The sequence below is a fragment of the Micrasema longulum genome, unplaced genomic scaffold (assembly GCF_059751315.1).
Source record: "Micrasema longulum isolate JH-2025_06_02 unplaced genomic scaffold, ASM5975131v1 h1tg000019l, whole genome shotgun sequence".
Taxonomy (NCBI): domain Eukaryota; kingdom Metazoa; phylum Arthropoda; class Insecta; order Trichoptera; family Brachycentridae; genus Micrasema; species Micrasema longulum.
In genome coordinates, this window is record NW_028277227.1 from 334,016 (window position 1) to 357,048 (window position 23,033).

A 23,033-nucleotide genomic window follows, 5' to 3' on the forward strand; every position below is an offset into this window, starting at 1 on the left:
AGTACTGTTATGAAAGGGAAACAAGATTTCCACAAAACAATAACAAATCATGGACATCGGATGTAAATGACATCTCAAGGTCAAAGGCTAATTGTATAATGTTGTGCAAAAATGTGTCAAGCTATGAAATCGAAGAAAACAAGTTGATATCGGAATAAAAGATACAAAAGTGATTATTATAATTATTATTTTTAGAAATGGGAGTCAGTTCTATGTAAGCTCCTGATATCACTGCGACATGTAAAGATCTATTGTAATGGATCCCCATGAATAAATCTCGCCCTCTAGACCCAGGCTTATAAAGAGCCTAGACACTGTGTGAAAAGCGAGAGTTCTCATTTTGCTAAATCTTTCTCTCCAAGCCCACATTCGTAAAGTATCGGCCTATCAGGTAGGGGGCGAGTTCCTCAACATACTCAGGTTTAACCAGTGGTCCCCTGTGGATGAGGCTTCTTTTATGAAATAAAGCCTCACATTTACATATCGCACCTTAACGACGAAAACGACAAAAAAGCTTAGAAGGAACTAAGATCATAAAACGACTTCAATAGACATTATGCATCTTTCTGCATTTAAAAAAGCACAACATTCAGGGAATAGGACAAACCGTTACATCGGTCTCTTTATTACTCAGAAAATTTCGATTCCGTATCACTACGGAAGCGACGTATTAAGTGTTGTGTTCACATTGCTATGTGAAGGACGCAACGCAGACAAACATATAGTGACCAAAAGCCGGTTGAGTCGATTTTATTTCGATACAAATGGCATGTTTACTTTATTAAAAAAAATATTAAAACGATCAATTTAGCTTTGTGATTGTTTCGTTATGACTTACCGATAATTTAAGTAGCTTATTTAAGTTAATATAATTTTATAATTTAAATTATCGATAATCTTAGTGACCTATTTACGTTTATGTCATTTCGAGAATAAATATAAACATGTGTTTGGTGATCTGATCTGACCTAATATAAAATATGACAATATCTTATTTATTTTGATAGCACTTTGGTGCTTTCGTTTGTTTTTTTCACTCTAATAATGACTCATAAAATAAATGTCTTGTTAAGACTAATAATTATTTTATTTTATTACGCTTTTTTTATATAGAGTTTAATTTTCAGATGAAAATTTGGTGCTTACTTCGAAAAATACGAAACAATCAAAGGTGTCGCAATTTACATTCTTCTTTTACAATTTCCCGAAAAGTTTATTTTTTTAGTTGAGTTGTTTTCGTCCTAACAGTGCGATATAATGTGTATAGGTGTTTCCTCATATGCAGTGCAGAACCTACATCTAGAAGTTTCTGAATGGTTTATTCTAGCAAGGTGTTTGTTATGTTTAAAGCCACATATGAATTAGTATCGGAATCATTATACAGAAGTGATATTCTTGTTTTAAAAAAAACAGTTTGAAGAGTTTGAACTATATTATTGTGTTTTGTTGTGAGAACAAATTCTCTGTAATACGTCGACATGTAAACCAAAAACCACGCAACTGGACTAAAAATAATGAAACACTGTTTTAAGTTTCTTAACGTATTGTTGAGAATTATTGTTGCGAATATGGTTAACATGATAACAATATTGCAAAAATGTGTTGACTCCACAAAAGACGCTTCTTCTGACCGAATCGCAGACCATTTTTTTTAATTACAAACGGCTAGTAACTTGATGTAATTTAGTATTCATATTGGAAGTAAACCCCAAGGTATTTTTAACGCCTGATTTTATTTTATTTTAGTTTTTACACAAAAATTTTCATCACAATAAAAAAAAATCACAACAATCTTTATGTATATATAAAATTCTTCTGTACATGTGATGTAACTGAATCTCTCCTAAACGCCTTAACCGATTTACGTGCGGTTTTCATAAAAAATAGATCTTTGCGCTGCGTGTGTTTGTAGATAATAAAATTTTCAATAAAATCTGTAAAAAAAATGTTACAAGCATAAATCTTTTTTTCATTGACCAACCAGGGTTGCATTTGACGAGAATGCATTTACAAAAAAAATTGAAGAATGTTGATTTTTTTATGTTTAAAAAAAGTTTGTTTTTGAATGTTTACAAACAACATTTGCTTTTTATAGATCCCAATCAGATTCTTTCCTTACATTCCTTAATATTTATTCCCATTTATTTATTTTTACTGGATTTTCGGTAATATTAACTGAAATTAAATACATTTTCTAAAATCCCATTCATGTATAAAGTGCACCCTTGTTGGTGAGAAGAGCCGAGTTTGACATTTGCAAGAAGAATTCTATATTTGAAAATAATCATTTTATGTTATGGAAATCAATCATAAACAAGTACCTAAATACCTACTCAAATTCAATATTTGAATATTAATAATTTTTAATTTTGGAATTTAATCATAAACATGTACCTAGGTACCTTCTTATCAATGAAAAGTCTTTTTTTAAGCTAATAGCAGGCAAAACAACGTTCTGGCAGAACGGCTGTCGGATCCGCTAGTAAACAATAAATTGTACATAAAAATTATAGGTTTATGTCAATTTTGTTTTTGAGAAGAAACATTGTTTTATCATTTTTGCGTTATTGTTATTTTACAAAGGTTTTTTAAAAAGTGTTCGGCAAAAATGTGTTATCCCATTTGTTTATTGAATATTGAAATTAAAAGATAATAAATACAAAAATTGTATTCTTTATTAAGTACTTTTTTATGTATTAATCTTTCAAGCCCAGCTAAATAATTAATCATATTTTTTAAAAATGCGCCTGTTATTAAACATCAATTATCTCAGTTAGAGGTTGGAGGGGCTTAACGCATTTTTGCATAAAACCATTTAAAAAACAACGTTTTAATGTTCATTCAAATAAATCGAATTTCGACCGAAACAACTGGAGAATTTCTTTCTCAGTCCATTTTTGTAGATTTTAATTATGATTTTACAAAGCTTTGAAATTGAAATGAAAATATTTTTAGATTTGTGAATATTGTCGGCAGGTAGTGGAAATGCGAGTTTGGAAGAAATCTTCTAAATTATTTTTATTTTGTGGACTAGATTAAATTTTAAATAAGTAACATTAGTAAATCTAATACTGCGTATCACGATCATCTGTTGCATACAGGTAAGGTGAGTACAATTAAATATTTCAGTGACAGCCACCTTATAAACAAATGTTTTCAGCCAAACTTTCTAAGAATCGATCCCAGGGCCTCAAGCGTCGTAGGCAAACGCGTGAAACATTAGACTACGAGGTGGACTTTTACCCAACCGAGCCGAAAACGTTTGTCCGGGATTCTGGTTCAGAACTGTATTCTTTATCCACTCGGACAAAGATTTTTTTTATAATATTTTAATAGGAACTTGAATACGTTCTCGCTGTTTTCAACGTATGGTGTTGTGTTATCTTAGCTTTTTTACATCGGACAATACTACAGCCAACTGTATCATGAAGCTTCACTTTTTATTTTTTTATTTCTCGACATTCAATACGGAAAGTCAATATAAAATATTTAAGGTTCATACAAGAGGCACTCTTTAAAAAATAAATTATATTATACAAATTTATAAAAAATAAAAGAATTTGAAATGAATAAGTCACTCAGATACCAACATAATATGAAAATTCCTATATTCCATACAAGTCATGGTCAAAATAGCTTTGCCTCAAAGATGCAAAAAATTATAATAATCTTCCTAATGAACTAAAAACTATTAAAAATAATATATCAATTAATAAATTTAAAGTTAATCAAAAGAAATTTTTTGAACTCAAGTAAAAACAACATTAAATTTTAATTAGTATGAATTTATTATTGTTTTATGAATTTTCTTTATATATCCTAAGTTTTTATTTTTCTTTTTCTTTTCATGTACTCGTATTCAAAATTATATAAACTCTTATAAATAAACAACTAAAACAGTGTAAGTCACTCTCCAAGCACAAGAGTTAGTCTCTTTTTTGGAGAGTTACAGTGATAACATTTACTAGATGTGTAAAAGTAGATATGATTAAAATTTTACAAAAACATGTACTTTTTATGAAATTTATGAATGAAAAAAAAAAATTTTAATTAAAAAAATATATTTGTTTGAAGGGTACATTGTACAGTGCATTGTTTTACTGTCCATGAAAAAGGGACTGTAAAACAAATTAACGAGATGCAGTGTGCACTTTCTATATTAATGCAGTAAATATAATGATAATTACATATTGGATTTGAAGTAATTATAAAAATCTACTCAGTATCTGCTTTCTTCTTTGTTTTTTATATGCATTTCTTTTTTTATATAAATCCAGCAGCTTATATTCTCGGCATTTCTAAAACCAATAATGTGTTCAGTTTCTTCAAGTAGACATTATACTAGTGCTACACTGATCCCTTGCAAGAGGCTCCTCCAATCCTTCGCTGCCTTGAAAAGCTTTTAATTAACTTTCGGGGGATATTTGCAGAAGTTGCTTTGAAATTTCAGTTGAATTTTAGATTTTGTGCAAATCACTTGGTTTCAAAATGTGATTTCCCTAATTACGGGGAGAATGAAATAAATCAACGAAAAACGAATTGTAACTATCACTTATTATAAATTTATTAAGATTACAAGGACAATGTATTTTGAGATAAAATAAATATTTAGTAGGTATATTTAATAATAATTTTTGTAAGGCGAAAGTGCAGAACTTACAAATTTTTTATACGTACACAAAATATTGTTAATGTCATGGCTGAAGTCTGGTAAAAAGTAAAAAAATCATACCGATTTGCCATTTTCAAACGCCGTGTTTCTAAAAACCTAACAAAATGTGGGGTGAAGTAGGGCACTTTGATGCAAGGAGAATAAAGCAATGAATACACCAACAATATAAAATAATACACAAATTTGATTTGTGTCCCGACATCACTAAAACGTGTCTTTGCATCTATAAATATACCATTTGAAAATACGCCACCGATCAGTTAGCTGTTGGGTGGTATTAGGGTGTTAATATTTGACGAGAGTAGGTTTGTTTTAGCGCGGACGGGTATAAAATTACGTGAAATTTAATAATGTTGTATTGTTGATGTAATAATATTGTAAAATGTAATAATGTTCCCGCGCCGTGATTATAAACGCTACCTTCATCGGTACATAGCGAGACAATATAAACTAACATTGACATTTATTTATTTATTTATATTTGGGAAAAAAACAACAGTTTTTACATATATTGTATACAGAAAGTAATAATACATTTAAACGAAAATTGTGAAAACAGTCAATTTAAATTTTCCACAGTGGTGTAAGCTATTGATTTAGTAAATAATCGGTATCAAAATAAAAGCAATTTAACAATGAAGAAATGTTTGGCACTTACAAGTTACAAATAAAATAAAAGTACGTTTATTTAAATACAGTCAAAAAAATAAAATAAATATAAATAAGAGAAATTTAAACTTAAAGAATAAGAAAAGTAAAAAAATATATAAAAATAGTGTAAAAGATACAAAATATTATAATGAACATACAAGTACATACATTTATGTACAAAAATGTGTTTATTTGCATGAAAAATCAAAGCATCTTCTTTGGTGACTAAATGTAATGAAACGCATTTAGAAAAAAAAACGTATTCTATGTTTAGACACAGAAAACTTAAATATCTTTTGTAGGTTAAATTTATCTTCAATTTTATCTACGAAGTAAAAATAAGTTTTCTGCATGAAAAATAGATTATGATTACAATTTTTTTCTCAAAACATGTTCAATTACTGGTTACCGACCTTGAATTTATATACAAATATTCACCCTTTTGAACATAAATATCGATATTTGTTTATACCGTCTTAGTATTTGTTTTATTTATTTGTTTATACTTTTACATTGTTTGTATTCTTTTTTTATACAGAATAATGTTCCCTCACTGGGGTGTCCCGTGCCGAGGGAAACATTTTACAAAATGTGAAACATGCCTAAGATTAGCTTTTTAATAAAGTTAACATAATAATAACAAAAAAAAGTATATACCGGTGAAGGTAGCCGTTCATAATCGTGGCCCTGCAAAATAAAAATGTTATTTTACTAATTAATCTGGATTACACGTGATTTTGAAATAACTTCAGTGGTTTTATTAATAATCGTAAGTTTTTCGAAAATATTCGTTGGAAACACATTGATATACGACATTGAAATTATCAAAGTGCCGCACTTGTGAACAATAGTACCCTAATAAATCGTCGCTTCAGTTCGTTTTTATCGAACAGACCAAAACACGAATCTGCAGAAATAGAGCTATAAAGTTTTTTTACGAAATAGGCATGAAAAAATTACTACGGCTTCAGACAAAATTCGTTTAAAAACCCCTTGAACGATTTTTGATTTTTTTTTTGTTTGAATTTTATAAATAAAGGCTTTCTCAAAACTCCTGTACACTTAAATCAATTTCGTTAAAAATGGTTTGTTGGAGAAAAACGAACTAAAGCGACGAAATGACGAAATCTCTAGACGACTAGTTTTCTTTTGCAAAAAATGGTGCGAACTTATTGCCGCAAGATTAATGGAGGACATCTCAATGAAAAAGACGTAAAGACTGCTATATTTGAAGTTACATCGAAGAAAAGGAAAGAAAAGAACAAGTTTATTTACAAACAACAACAGGTGAAGAACATTTTTGAGAAGGAATATAAAAGTCTATGCATTTACGCTTATGACCTGTTATTGGCTGATTTAAGTGATCATTTTCAACACTTTATAACATGGACCATTATGCTTTTGTTTGAACATTCATATTTATTTAAATTTTTCATCTGTTTATTTTAGTGAAGTTATTCGATGAAACAGAAATTTAAAAAGGGCAAAAAATGATGAACTCGGAGCATTTTGATAAAAGTAATACAAGTTTAGTAAAGAAAATCTTCCATGAAGTCTGGTTGCACGAGTGATTAGTGGAATTGAGTGGTTCGTGGCTGGATCGACCGTCAGTTGATAAAGGTCAACCTATTCCAATCCCCAAATATTTATTTATTCTCCTCGTCGCTATGGCCATGGAAAGCTACGGTTGCTGTGAAAACAATTATACATAATCATAGCAACCAACGATAACAATATTTTTTCCTACTTTACAATTTGTCTGTCCGCATCCGCATGCTTCTATTCGTAATAGAAAAATATCACATACTACAAATACCGATAAAAATATTTAAGATTGATTAGAATAATTAATTGTATCCTCAAAATCGATATGGATATTGTGGCGAAACGTTTTCATACATAAATATAAAAAAGAAATTTTATAAAAATACGTTGCTAGAAAAATGTGACGTGTTTGGCCTCGGTTGTTGTGACGTTAAGATTCGTGACATCGTTTTGAACAAATTTCAATCGCCAGGAACAAATAAACATAAATCGTGATGTATCTATTAAGGGCGTGGTCAATGGAATGGCCGTTTATGTATGCTTTTTTAATCGTCTGCCCGGATCCGCTCACCTTTTCATCTTCTGACTGCTGTGCCGCGCCGCCGCATTTATAGAGATTCATCCCCGCATTAATTTAGTGAAAGTGCTGTGTTTTGTGTTTGCCGAAAAAATCGATGGACTACCTAAAAAATTTTACTATACGGATTCCTACCCCTGATCCCCTTTTCTGACTTCCCAAAGGTAAGATGTTTGTTAGCTGTAGTTCGTTTGGCTGCAGACTGTTTTTATCCACATCTGCTACCTTCGCTTACCGCAGTTTTTTTACCCCCCAAATGAACATAGATCAACGATTATATTAAATATTTCCACGAAAATTGCAAATCGCCACCCCAAAGTCTATGAAATGTATGTGTGAAACACTGTTAGTTTTTAATCGAATTTCAGATTTTAATTAACTAACTGTAACGCTGATTATGAGCTCAATTATTTTTTCTTGTAAATTGTAACCTCTCTCCTGCAATTTACACTGTGTATCAAAGTGCCTCAGCAAATGTATCAAGGTGCAAAATGATGCAAAATCCATTTTTTCTAAAGTCATTGAATTCTCTTTGTTTTCGATGTTTTATGGTTCCTTTGATTGCTATTTAAACAATTTATGGTATCCAATACCATGGATAAGGTTAAAAATTTTTTTTTTCATTTTTTGCACCACAATAGGCCAGGAAGCCCAATTACAGTGAAGAATTACATTACAGAACACCCAGGCTTGAGAAAATTCACATTTAATTTTTGTGTTCTCACCGGGAATCGAGCTCGGAACCTTCCGTGTTTGAGTTAAGCGTCTTGACGACTTCACCACGGAGGCCACCAGGATGCATAAAATAAGATTTAATTTTCATGTATCAATCTGCCCCACTTTCCCTTACCTAAGTTTAATTGAAATTTCAATTTCTGCAGGTCGAAAAGTAAATATATTTTAGTTGCACTTTTTTTGACTATATTTTTTATCAGAAATCCCTTAAAAAAGGTGCTTTTATCTAATATTGGTTAAAAAAAATTTAAAGGCTTGATTAAAAAAAAAACAGCGTTTTAATGCAATAAAATCGAGTGATATCCTATTTTCTTATCAGACTACAGCCATGAACTACAGGTTTTTAGCCCTGTTAATACCATATTTTCTTTTTTCTTCTCAAAAAAAAATTGCCTCCGTGAAAATATCTGTCACGGCTTTAAAGTTATTTTGGATGAACGAGTACGATATTTATTGTCATTTCTTTCTTGTCGGCTGAATAAAATATTATAAAACATTAAGATTTCTGGCAGCGTACAAAATAAGAAGAATTGAGATCAATTTCTCTTGATATGATGCCAAATTGTCTATTATCTGAAGATACTAAAGATTCCTCTTCCGATATCTAGACCAGTTGAGGTAATATTTTATATAGTAATGCGTTTTCTTTCAAATAGTGTAAAATTTAAGACGAACTAGAGAAATCAACGGACTATCAATTGGAAATATAATAGTTTATTAAAAACAAACACTGAAGTTCATTCAATATTAAATGACTGCAGGTTATGCATCTTTTATAGAACGGGGATCTTATTTCGACGGTATTCTTTCTACTTTTTTCGTCATATTTAGCTTCCGTACGAAACGGTCGTCACCAGGATTATGAACTGTTAAATCTTCCTCCAGAGACAAGTATTTATTTTAAAAATCATTCCAAAACAATATTATGAAGATAAAGCAAGCATAAATAAATGCCTTTTCTAGGAACCCTGATTTAAAATTATATAGAAGAAACAAGCTTCTAAAACAAGGTCCTTAAAAAAAATTGTTCAATATTAAAACATATGTAAATTTAAGAATTGATCGTTTAAATACATAATTTTATATTCCCGAGGCGGTACTTCCATACAGGCCCATAAACCAGGCTTGTCTAGCATGCCATGCATATCATACAAGATATTGTTTATCTTTATAATATGTCATAATGTGCCTTCTGGGTGCTTTGTAGACTGTATTTCTGAAGTGAAGTAAGTAAACATGTTTTCACGCGATAGATTTTTTCGAATCATGGGCTTGCTTTACTGGGAAACCCTAACCAAGCTACTGGCATATATTTGTATGTATGTTATACACATACATAAACATACAAATACATACATATTTACATATACACATTTACGTAAAATATGTTAGTTTATGTCGATTTAAGTGCACTGTTCACCCTGTTTAATATTATTTTTTTCAGTATTTCCACACTTTTCAGATACACAAACTCTTCAACCTGATTCACAATATCTCCTTTCACAACGATCTTACATTTAGTAACACTTTTAAATGACAAATGGTTTTTATGTTATTTTTTTGCTAAGCTAATCGACAGGTTTTTGAAAGGTTTTGGAGATTGACATTAAATATTTTAGAATATAATAGAATTTAACTTGAACAATACTTAAGAACTATTTAAAGTTACAGAAAATATGGTAATAGCCTGATCTAAGCGAGCACACCAAGCGGGTCATCTTTAAACCAGGAGTGATAAAACCGCTTGCTTCTTGAAATCTTGCCATTGCCGTAGGAACGCATCGACAGTACTGTTTAGGAAGATTATATTATTTGTTTTAAGGATCCTTTAGAAGAGATGAAAAAGATCCGGTTGGTTCTAAAATTTGTAGTAAAAACGGTATTGGCACGCAAAAAAACGGTGAGGTACATTGATGTCAATCGATGAGCGAGGATATAATGGGCATCTGTATAGTTATAAGGACTTATCGTGTGAGGTAATATTATACACGGTTAAAACAGTAAAGACAGTGGTTAAAATAAGCGAAAGGACACAAAATAGCAAACACTGTCTGAGTCCTGGGTTCCCAAACAGTGAGGCGCGCCCCACTTAGGGGGCGTAGAGTGCGCGACGTCTCCAAAAATAAACTGCAAATTAAAAATTATGCCATTTATCCCATGGTCGGCAAAGAAGCACTACATGTTCTTTAGCCATTCTCAACTACCTACCTTTAAAGATAATAAAGGAATAAAGACAAAATATAGAAATATTTTAATGCTGAAAATGATATTTACTGTGCATTGACTACTACGATACATACTCGTATGAAGCCAAAGATTCACCTTAGTCAAGTACAACCTTAGTTGTCTCACTAATAATAATGACTCACTTTTGCAGGTTGATCATTTATCTGTCATTCTAATAAAAATAAGCACGCTGGTTATTATTTTTATTAATTTTGGATGATTTACGTCCTTTTATTGTTCAATATTTCAAAATGCTCAGTTATGCATTTCACCGGGGCCCACAAAACGCCTTTTTCCCGCCATAGAATGAATGACCAGAATCTTATGCGGACTTCGAAGGTTAAGGATCTGGGCATTACTTGTGTGAGTTCCCTGACATTTCATGATCAGATCGAAACAGTTTGTAGAAGTTCTTTGAAAATGTAAGGATTCCTTCTGCGTACTGCCAATGTTTTTGGTAATACACGAGTACTGAGATTTTTTAATAACTCGTTGGTGCGACGACTGAAAAGTGGCTCGATGATTTAGGGACAGTGTGAGTAGAAGAACTGTTTTTATGGTGGAGAGGGTTCAAAAGAAATTTCCTTGGTTTCTCTACACAAGGGGTGCGGATATTATTCATGGCTTAATCCCACTCAGTTCCAGGGTATGTTCGGTTACAGCAGTTTGAAGACCAGAAGGAATTTGTATTTACCTACGTATTTCTTTCAATTGTTGCGCAGTATTATTGACAACCCTGAAATTATGAGGAGCATAAGATTTTATATTTATTTATTAGTTGATTTATTTATTTTTTATTCTGATAACGAACAGATATATTTATCTTATTTATAAAACATAACAAATAACAAATAAGCCAATCACAGGTTTTCACAAGTAGCATCACAAAAAAAAAATATTCTCGAACATAAATTGACCAGTAATCTAATGTTAATCCAAAAGAAAGGAAAAATCACTACGAATTATTTCGAAAAAAAATTATTTCGAAATCAAACGCCGCACGTCATTCAAGTTATTCGCAAATAAGTCTATGTTTAATGATTTTTTAGTTGCATTAAAATAATCAAAATTTCGCCATAAATACATATAAACTTCGCCTTTAATTAAATGAAACACTAAGAATATGATGGAAAGGTTATTCTGAACATTTACTTTAAACAGCGTAACATAGACTGTTACACATTCCAATATACAGGACCAACCTGCCAATAGTTATGCCAGTGGGAAGGATTTCTTTATGTTAAACAAGTAATTGTTGTGTGTCCTCGGCACGGGTAACACCAGTGTGGTCGCATTATTTTATTATTAACTTTTGTTTATAATGGAAAAAAATGAGTAAATAAAATAAATAAATATGACTTTTAACATTGACATTTTTCGCGTCTCAGAGGAAGTTTTTCATTAAAAGATCATTTTACTTTTTAACATATAATTCTCAAGATGTTATATATACTTGTATACCTATGTGTTATTTTTAAATATTACCTAATTATACTGGCTTTCAATTTTCAATATTTATGTATGTATATAAATTAAGTTACTCTATTTTGTAATGTACATACATATGTGGAAAAATAAAATTTAATTAAAAAATTTACTTAAAATTGAGAGTGATGATAGGGAGGAGGCGTAGTGATTTTAGGAGGGGAGGAGGGGTGCATGTTAAACGTTTGTAAACCGGTGGTCTAAATAAAACTGAATGTCTGTTGATGTCTGTCAAGAGTCTGGCTTCTCCTTAATGAGTTTTCTGTGGTTACCTTTTAAAGCAAATGCTAAGAAGTTCCTTAACAAGGCCACAGCCGATTACTCCACCAGATCACCCCACCCAAGTTGGAGTAGTTAGAAGGAACATATATTTTGCAGTAAATATGAGCCTTGTTCATATAATAAGAATGGTAAAAAATATACAACCCCCATCTAAAAAATAAACAAATACTCGTAGAGTTAGATAGATTATAATTTTGTGCAAAAATATTTAATATGAATGTGAGGTTATGTATAAAATGTTTTTAAAAATTATTTGAATTTTAATGAAAATGCAAAATTTATGTGTAGCGTTGATATTATTTTCATAAAGAATTCATAATGTTACGAAACATTATCAGATGAAACAAACAAAGAATTCTAAAAGAATCGGTTAATTGGATTTTGCTGGAAAATTTAAAGCTTTGTTTCACGGCTTGAACTCTCCTTTGAACTCGCATTTTAAAGTTAAAACTAAACGCCCGAGTAACAAAAGCTCTCAACTAATTCAATAAGAGAGCTTTCGTATCTATCCTGAAAGCGTTTATAACATACCATTAAAGTTACACTTATCTCCAGACGATAAGCAAACCACTCCTCCTAATTTAATCAAAAACTACCCCTCTAAACCATACACGGTGTTTCAAAGCTAAGCACTAAAAAAATGTATACAAATTCCTAATTATAGAAGTTAAGTGAATAAAAAAAAAACATTTTTTTATATTTACGAAATAATTCAGCATTTTATTAGTTATACTACTTATTTAAAAATGTATATTAAACCAAACTAGACTCAAATTTCAACGAATTTAAGGTAAACTTTTGAAATGACAATAAGGACGTCTAGGTATTTATTGGAGCTTATGACCTATCATTGGATGATTTATGGGGCCATTGTTCATACTTCGTGACACTCATCAGTCGGCCTACGTTTAAATATTCATATTTTCAGGCGTTACCCAGTATGTAGGGAAATAATTCAATCAGATGAATAATAGCAGCAATAAAGGTTTTAGCTCTTAAACTTCAAAAACTTCAACAGATAGAAGAATCGTAGGAATAGAGATGTTCAAATATAGGTGAAATGGTTAATGTTACAGTGTGTAAAGTAGCCACTTAAACCATTCAATGACAGGTCAACAGCCTTGTGGATGCCTAGACTTCAATATTCCTACGTTAACATTCATATTTCTTTAATTTTTCTAACCGTTGGTTTTTGTGTCACTAAACGGCCGAAAACTTCAATAGAATTTCTTGACAACAAACAAGACAACGTCTGAAAACATTTTTCAATGTTTACGTTTATTTTTGGCCTAGTTGGTTTTAGGTTATAAATCATGCAAATGCCTAAGAATCCATTATCCCTTCTGGTTTTACAAATTTGAAAATCCATTATTATTCCTCGAGAAACCAATGTAATATTAGTACACGTTGCATTGGCTTTTTAATGATCATATTTTTTTTAACATTGAACCAATTTCAACGAATAAAGTATGAAAAAAAGTTGTCAAAAAACTTATTTGACAAAAACAAATTGCTTTTTTAAAAAACTAGTTTATAAAGGGATAGGCTGGGCAAGTTAAGCATTTTTTATCAAATCTATTATAACTATTCAGCAGCGTTTCAGATTAACTTAATTCCTACAATGTTAGATACGTTATTTACCTTGCTCCAAACGACATTAAAAAAAAAACTATTTCAGATCTACTTAAGAAAATATGTTAAGCATTTCCTAGTTGCTCAACTTGCCCCATGAGTGTGGTAAATTGAGCAAGAGTATGGGCGAGTTGAGCAATAGAAAGAGAAAGCTCAGTAGTTTTATAAAAATTGCCTAAATTTCAAATAAAACTTCAGTTAATAATGAAGTACATATATATTTAGTTCCATTAAGAATTTAACAGAAAAATAAGTATTATTTCCAAAACAAACAAATCAAAATAAAATCAAAAGCAAACAAACAAAATAATTTTTTGTCGTTTGATATTATTAGATAAAAAAATTGTAGAGAAATTTGTTTTGAATATTCGTTTTCAAGTACATCATATACATACGAAATATGCATTCAGAGTTCGTCAATCATCATTATTGCTATTGCCATATTTTGCAGCGATGTTCGCGCCCTTGTGTTTGTTCATTACAGATTTTGCTGCGTCACTTACGAGTAGTTTTTGACTCATATTTGAAGCTGGTAAAGTTTTTATTTTGTTTATTTGCATCCAAAAATAAAATGTCAGACAAAAATGCGATTTTCGTGCTATAAATCTAACGGGGCAAATTAAGCTAACTTCGATTAGACTTATTGAAACGAAACGTTAGTTATAATAAAAATGACAAGACTTTAGATCAAACGATTGTTTGTCATCGAAATTTTAATAAAAACGTAAAATGCGTGTAAAATATACTAACGTGATTGAGGATGGGTGTTTTTGTAGAAGTCCAAGAGAAAAATTACGGTCAACAAATATTTTACATTTTAGTCACAAAATAAAGAAAGCCTAACGAGCAAGTATTCCTCTTTCTCGTCCCCTTCTTCCTTTATGTGAATAGTTGTCGTAAGATGTGTAGTTATAGAGATATTTATTTTAACTGCCCAACTTGCCCCTATACTCAACTAGCTCTGCTCTACCCTATGTACATTAGTTATTATGTTTTTGACGTAGTGTGAAGTACAAATAACGTAATACGCACAAAAAATTTAACAAAGGAATCTAGAAAACATGTAAAAAGTCGTATGTTATTAACAAAGTGAATATTGTTTACACAAAAATCTAATCAAAACCGTGTATTCAACACATAGTTCTACTAACATATTACAACAGAGATGAAGAACATTTAAGAAAAGGTAATATAGAAGTCTAGGCATCTACAGGGCTTATGAAGTGTCAATGGCTGGTTTAAGTGGCCACTTTACACACTGTGTAACATTCACCATTCTGCCCATATATGAACATCTATATTCCTTCAATTCTTTCATCTGTTGACGTTTGTAAAGTAAAAGAGCTGAAACCTTTATTTATGCGGGTGAGATTCATCTAATTGAATTATTTCACCTACATACTGGGCAACGCCTAAAAATTTTATTTTTTCAATTTCTATACTTCTTCATCGACCAGGTGGATTTATCAACAATATTTTGAGTTTGTCCAAATTTTTGTAGAAAAGGACTGGATTCAACTCCCTAGGGAGCTGCTTATATTAACACATTACAACAGAGATGAAGAATACCTTCTCGTAAATATTCTCAAAATATTGTTCGTTTTTCCATGTTGAATAAATTTGTGGCAAAAAATCCCCAATAATAAATAATTTTATTTCTATGTGTGTCCTTTATCAAAATATTTTCAACGACATACTAATAAGCCTATTTTTTTTTTGCGTCCAAAACAGATTTATGTAATGTTTTATGTTTTTGGGTAATAGTTAGTTCAAAACTTGCAGAAAAAATAGCATCTGATAATATTAAAAAACATGAATATAAAAAGTCAAATTACAAATGTTTTGAGTTTGTCCAAACTTCTGTAGACAAGGACTGGAATCAACCCCCTGGGTAACTACATACACAGTATGTAAGGAAGCCACTTAAACCAGCCAATAAAAGGTCATAAGTGGGTCTGAACTTTTTTTTATTTTCTTCATACAAATACATACTTATTACAAAAAATATAATAATAACGTATTCCAAACTCTATAAGGCCAAGGGTCCTGTTTTTAGTTGGGATACAATAAGATGGAAACAAGAAACGTTCTTAATTAAGTATTATTACAAAAACATTAATAAATTTTAAAGGGCATCTAGACAACACGCTTAATAGTATACAAATCTATGCAATATCTCCCAGCAGTCTCCTGCAATAGTATCTTCCCTTAGACAAAATCCAGACTTGTACACTCCTCCTGAAAATGGCTTTCGTTTTAGAGAACTTGATAGAATTATGTTTCCAATAATCATGTGTTCATCGTACTATACGTCATTTCTTAGGTATCCAGATGTTTACTAACTGAGATGGATATGTTATCATCATCACTATGGCTGCATCAACTGCATGGTATATGGTGTTAATGACATTATCTCCCTTAGTAGATTCTCTCCTTTTCTTTTATTTTTTAAAAGCGTTTTATTTTATATATTTATTCTGCTTGTGTAAGAAAAGGTTTTAGGCGTGTATATTGTTGTGCTATATTTAGTTATTAATGTGCTAAACTTGCTTTGTTTCTTTGTTGTTCTCAATGTGTGTTATTTTTTAAATGTTAATATTATTTATCTCTCGAATTGAGTTGTTGTAACTCCTGGGAATTTAATTTAACTCATTGTACTTGTAAAATACTTTATGTTTTATGATGAATAAATAAAAATAACAAATAAAAAAATAAAAAAATATAAATAATAAATGCCTAGACTTCCAAATTTCTTCTCGAAAACTTTTTCCCTCTCTGTTGAAATAAATCTAAATATGAACAACTCCCTAGGGAGGAAATCCAGCCAGTCTGCAAGCATTTGGACATAATCAAACATTGTTAAATTACTACCTGGTAAAAGAAGAAGTATAAAAATTGGAAAATTGTTTCCAGGCGTTGCCTAGTAGGTGATTTGGTTCAGCCGGATGAATCTCACCCACGTGATAAAGGTTTCAGCTCTTTCACTTCACAAAAGTCAACTGATGGAAGAGTTGAGGAAATGTGGATGTTCAAACATGGGCAGAATGGTGAATGTTACACAGTGTGTAAAGTGGCCACTTAAACCAGCCAATGACAGGTCATAAGCCCTGTAAATGCCTAGACTTCCAAATTTCTTCTCGAAAACTTTTTCCCTCTCTGTTGAAATAAATCTAAATAAAAAAATATGTTCATCCAGGAGATTAAACACTCTTGGGGCCACAAAAGAGAAATTCCTCTGGGCAAACGTCGTACGTTGTACGTATGGGGGGGGGTCTCCCTATCCCCGGTCTACTTCTTTCGTCGTGTGGTGATTGAAAATTCCAACTATTGTCGGATGCTACAAATCTTTACTTAAAACATGTGAGGACATGGTTTTGATTTGATAACTTTGAGAAAAGTTGCTTAAAGCCAAATATAAATGTACGTAATATTCTCAGAAGAAGCAGGCGGCTCTGGAAACTTGATTAATATTTTTCAAAAGTTTTTTGCAGTGTATTCAGTCAATGGCGGAGAGCGTCGAAGTTTTATCATTAAAACATATAATCTCCTCACTATTACGCGTACACCGTTTCTTCTCATATTATTTTTAATGGCCTCCTTTTATTGTTTAATATTCAATAAGAAAGTTCAAACTGCCAGAATTTTTGTTTAATATTTTCACAACGAACGTTTTTAATTGGAGAGCAAAATAAGTAGACACTGAAGTCCTTGGGTACAAATTGTAAACTCCGTGTTTTTTTCCACTTCATAAATGTTTATTTTTACAATTGTAATATTTTGATCGGCCTCGTGGGGTATTGGTCAGCGCGTTTGCCTACCATGCGAGTGGCCTCGGGTTCGATTCTCTTTTGTACTATCATCAAAGGAATGCTCCACCCAATCCAATTACTCAGTATTTTTTTTTTAAATTTATTGCAAAAAAAAAATATATATACTTAAAAACAGGGAATCTAAATAAAACCAATTAATGTAAAATGAAAACGAAGTGTTCTTTGTCTATGATAGTCTCTACCTAACATGGCACAGCCTGTTATAAGATGGAGATTTTTTATCTTTAGAGCGTAAGTAGTCCTATACTAATAAAACAATAATATAAAAAAGAAAAACTAAAACTACTTAATTATAAATGCCTAGCTAATCAAATGTAAGAAATTAAAAATTATCATCATACAAATATAAAGTATATATATGTGCCAAGAATACATGTAACTTAAACATAAATAATATAGTATAATATATAATAAAACAAATATAAAGCAATGAAATACATAAAAATATAAATAATATGTGTACCAATTATATAAAGTACCACGTTTATTGATTAAGATATATTTTTCAAAAGAGTCTCTCGCTACACTATTTATATGTGCAGTTATTTTTTATTTAAAATTTGTTTTATCTTTTGAGATATTTGGCTATAAATCGTTAAATATTTTTGGAGCAACTACAAAAGTGTTGATTGGACACGTCAATGATAAACCATTCTTTTAATTTTGTAATCAACAATACCATTTAGGCGCTTAAATGTATAAGTTTAATACCTCAACATAATTACAACAGAGATGAAGAACATGTAAGATAAGGTAATATAGAAGTCTAGGCATCTACAGGACTTATAACCTGTTATTGGCTGGTTTAAGCGGCCATTTTACACACTGTGTAACATTCACTATTTTGCCCATATTTGAACATCTATATTCCTTCAATTCTTTCGTCTGTTGATCTTTGTAAAGTTAAAGATCTTAAACCTTTATTTATGCGGGTGAAATAAATCTAATTAAACTATTTCTCCTGCGTACTAGGCAACGCCTGAATTTTTTTTTTTGTTTTCTATACTTTTTCATAGACCCAGTGGATTGATCAACACAATTTTTGCAGACAAGGACTAGATTTAACTTCCTGAGGATCTGTTAATATTAACATATTACAACAGAGATAAAGAGAATTTTAGAGAAGGTAAAAAAGAAGTCTAGGCATTTACAGGGCTTATGACCTGTCATTGGCTGTTTTAAGTGGCCACTTAACACACTGTGTAATATTATATTCCATTAGGTAAATTTAGCCCGCATAAATGTAGGTTTCAGCTCTTTAAGTTCAGAAACATCCACAGATAAAGGCATTAAAGGAATGAAGATGTTGAAAAATTGGCAAAATGGTAAATGTTATACAGTGTGTAAAGTGGCTACTCAAATCAGCCAATGACAGGTCATAAGCCCTGCAGATGCCTTGACTTTTTTTTTGCCTCAAAAATGTTCTTCATCTCTGTTGTTATATGTTAATATTACCAGCTCCCCATGGAGTTGAATCCAGTCCTTGTCTATAAAAATTTGGACAAACTCAAAACTTTGCAATATCTCAATTAGTTTACATTTTTTCCATATAGTTTATCCATTTAAATTGGCCCTCAATAATGGAACCCAAGTACTTGGTACATTTGTCTAAATAACTTTTATTTAACTCAGAACTAAAATCAATTTAACACAATGGGTTACTAAAAAATTTACACTAAAAATGTATTATGTAACTTAGTAGACATTATAATAATAAATATGTACATCTCCCCCCCCCCTCCTTATCCTCTCTTCAAGAATTTTTGTCCTTATCCCGCCCAATTTACAGTAACTTAATGTTCTTAAAATAAATATTTTAAAAATCTTTGATTATTGAGTACATGAAAATAACATTTTTATATGTATAAATTGTGTGTATTTATTTGATATGTAATATATTATCCTTTACTAACTTTGTATACTATGTGGAAATCTGTTATTAGTTCTGAATTTATACACTATATCTGTTTGTTTACTAAAAATATGTATGTAGAACTGTTGATTTTCTAAATAAAAATAAAATAAATAGAATAAAATTTTATTTAGTATAAATTTCAGAGCAGATTACAGTCAAGTCATTCTATAACTATAGTTATACATTTATTGGCTTTAAAGATATACTTCGCCCAATATCACAAAGTTCATTTATATAAATTAAAAATAAAAATGGGCAGAGAAATGTTCCCTGTGGTACCTCGTAAATAGTAGTTGCAGTATTACTACATTTTACTTCAATTCTTGTGCATTGCAATCAATTTTGTAAGTAATTTACAAAGAGTGATAGATATTTATCTCGATCGATTTACCAATCCAATGCCCTATGCACCATTAGGTGCGGAAAGAGAATGAAGATGACGATTATTTTTATAAAACTCTCAAATTAATTTTGTAATTGCAAAAGCATCATTTAACATTACTTAAGTAGTTCAGGTTTTTCCCGTAAACAATTCTCGATCATGAATTTATAAATTATACGAAATGGCGTCCGATTCTGCTATTTTTTTTAAAACGCAATTAAATATGAAAGCTTTTTTAAGTCACCTATTATATTGACCTTTTAAATTTACGTATCGTAAAATTTATTATAAAGCTTTCTATTTAATTAATAAAGCAACAATGTTTCGATTATTTAAAAACTCAGTGAAAATTACTCCCTTTATTAAAAAAAAAATTCTGATAGCCATAGGTTTGTTGCAAGTCCGAAAAGAAAGGGAGTATGAGAAAAAAATATTGATACGTACCACATTTTTATTATTGATGAGCGTTTTGGTTTTTTTAAATATGTAGCAGTTACAGTTACCGTTTCACAAAATAAAATGCTTTGGGAAACGGTTTCTAAATAGCTATTTAGACTAAAAATCTAGTACTTACGTCTGCTGAAACAGTTTACTAATTATAAATCAAACTGTTACTTATAAAAAAAAATTGTTTATAAAATAACACATGGCCATGGTTTTTCCCACGCTGCTTTAAACTAGTATTTTTACAAGCGGTTTCACGGAGCAGTTTTATTTGTGAATTAATAATATTGATGATGTTTGTCTTCACAGTAACAGTTTAATTTTTGTATGAGATTATTTTAACCTAACAATGTTTGATTATGTCCAAATGCTTGCAGACTGGCTGGATTTCCTCCCTAGGGAGTTGTTCATATTTAAATTTATTTCAACAGATGTAACCCTGTAAATGTCAACCCTGTAAATGCCTAGACTTCCATAATTCCTTCTCAAAAATGTTTTCCCTCTCTGTCGAAATAAATTTAAATTTAAACAAATCCCTAAGGAGTAGATCCAGCCAGTTTGCAAGCATTTGGACATAATCAAACATTGCTGAGTTACTACCTGGTAAAAGAAGAAGTATAAAAATTGTTTTCAGGCGTTGCCTAGTAGGTGATTTGGTTCAGCCAGATGAATCTCACCCACGTGATAAAGGTTTCAGCTCTTTTACTTCACAAAAGTCAACTGATGGAAGATTTGAGGAAATGTGGATGTTCAACATGGGCAGAATGGTGAATGTTACACAGTGTGTAAAGTGGCCACTTAAAACAGCCAATGACAGGTCATAAGCCCTGTAAATGCCTAGACTTCCATATTCCCTTCTCAAAAATGTTTTCCCTCTCTGTTAAATAATAAATAAATTTAATTATTTTAACCTATTTGGAACTACAACTGTTTTTTTTTTTACCACCTTTAATTCTTATTGTACGTACCAAACAATAATTATTCACAAATAAGTAAGTTAACCAAAGGCGTGTTATTAAAATTGGAAAAATTCACAAATCTCACAAATTAAATATAATACAAAACTGACTTGATTGGTAAAAATTAAATAGACGATTAAAAAAATCTTTGACAAACCATAAAAACTTAAAATGAAAACGGTTTTTTGTCTTGGTTGATGATTTAAATTAGTTTTCAAAACTTAGTTAAATAGAGTGGTAATGAAAATTGGCTTAAAAGCACTAAAATTGTGTAAATTTTTGAAGTGTAAATAAAATAACCTTTTATTTAAACCTATTTATTATCATGTCACAAAATTGCATTTTGATAAAGTACTTAGGTATTGACCATTTTTTATTTCTATATTCAAGCAAAATATTTGCGTTCTAATTGTTGCAACCACAAAATATCTGGTTTTAATTCAGTTGCAATTTTCAATATGCCTTATTAACTGTTTTGAAGTATTGAAATTGAATTATAAAAAAAGTGGGTGAACATGGAACTTTGATCGAAAGTCTGTTATACCGCCACAAGACCACAAACCGAATAATCAAACATCTAAATTATATTTACCTAAAACAGACTAGATTTTCTTCTAAATAAAGTTACAATCACGATCAAATTGTAACGAATGCATTACTTTATCATATCGCATGTATGTACTAGTATATATAAGAATATCTACTATTTTTTTGATTTTATTCTTTTTTTTAAAATAATTATGATCCAACTTTATAAGATTGGTTTCTGATCTTATGAAATAAAATCTAATGTAAGAAAAACAACGCAATATTTTTTTTCTCCAATGAGGTTATTTTTTTAATAACTGTTTTACTTTTTTAAACTGTTTTAAATAACTTACTAAAAATTATTCTGTTTTAGAATCAACCGTAAAACAACAATGTACCTACATAATATTTTTAAAATATATATTTTATTTTAACGTCGTATTTTTTTTTTAAATGGATTCTTTTTTTTTGTATATAAATGGATTTTTATGTTTGTTTTTACATACTATGCTATTTTTTATAAATCTAAAAATTATAATTATAAATTATAAAAAACTTACCCAAAAATAATCCTGTGTATTAATTAACCAAAAAATTATCATTAACCGGTCATCGATAAATAAGATATTGATAATCACAGTTTTTCACTAACGGTTTTTATTCGTGAAATTTTAAAGTTAGCGTTGTCTAGCGTGTTTAAGCTGGTAACGCGCGTCGCGACGTTGAAATTTCGGAAGCAATAGAGCCTCGGTACGAATCGGACCTACGTCCAACCGCTTTAAGGGTTGCATCTGAACTAACAAACAAGTGGGGCTGCGCACGCGCAGAAGGAATTTCAGTTCCTTGCTCGTCCTGAAAAAGGAGGTGTTATATTTGTTTCGGACATTTCACTGCGGATTTCAGTGAGACTTTAATCAAAATTTCAGGTCTATTATTGTGAAATATTTTATGATTGATACTTGTGTTTTGAATATTTAGTTAATTTTTAAAAGGTTTTATTTACAGATACAAAATACAGTTACCTAACATATCAATCTAATGGTCTGTCTTTTTTTGGAGCAAATATATCATTGGCTGAGTACAGGATTACTTAATAGACAGTATTTTTTGCCAATCTTCATATTTTAATCACACAAATTTATTCATGTATTTTAATTGTTAATGTGAAAC

General features: G+C 30.4%; 1 protein-coding gene across 1 annotated transcript in view; it reads right to left on the reverse strand.

Annotated features, from left to right (window-relative positions):
* LOC148285629 (uncharacterized) overlaps positions 1-22,646 on the reverse strand; it is a 61,332-nt gene extending 38,686 nt beyond the window's left edge. The window contains exon 1 of the mRNA XM_088242666.1: positions 22,424-22,646. The gene's annotated coding sequence lies outside the window, so the exon portion shown is untranslated. The remainder of the gene's footprint in view (positions 1-22,423) is intronic.
* Positions 22,647-23,033: the final 387 nt, after the last annotated feature.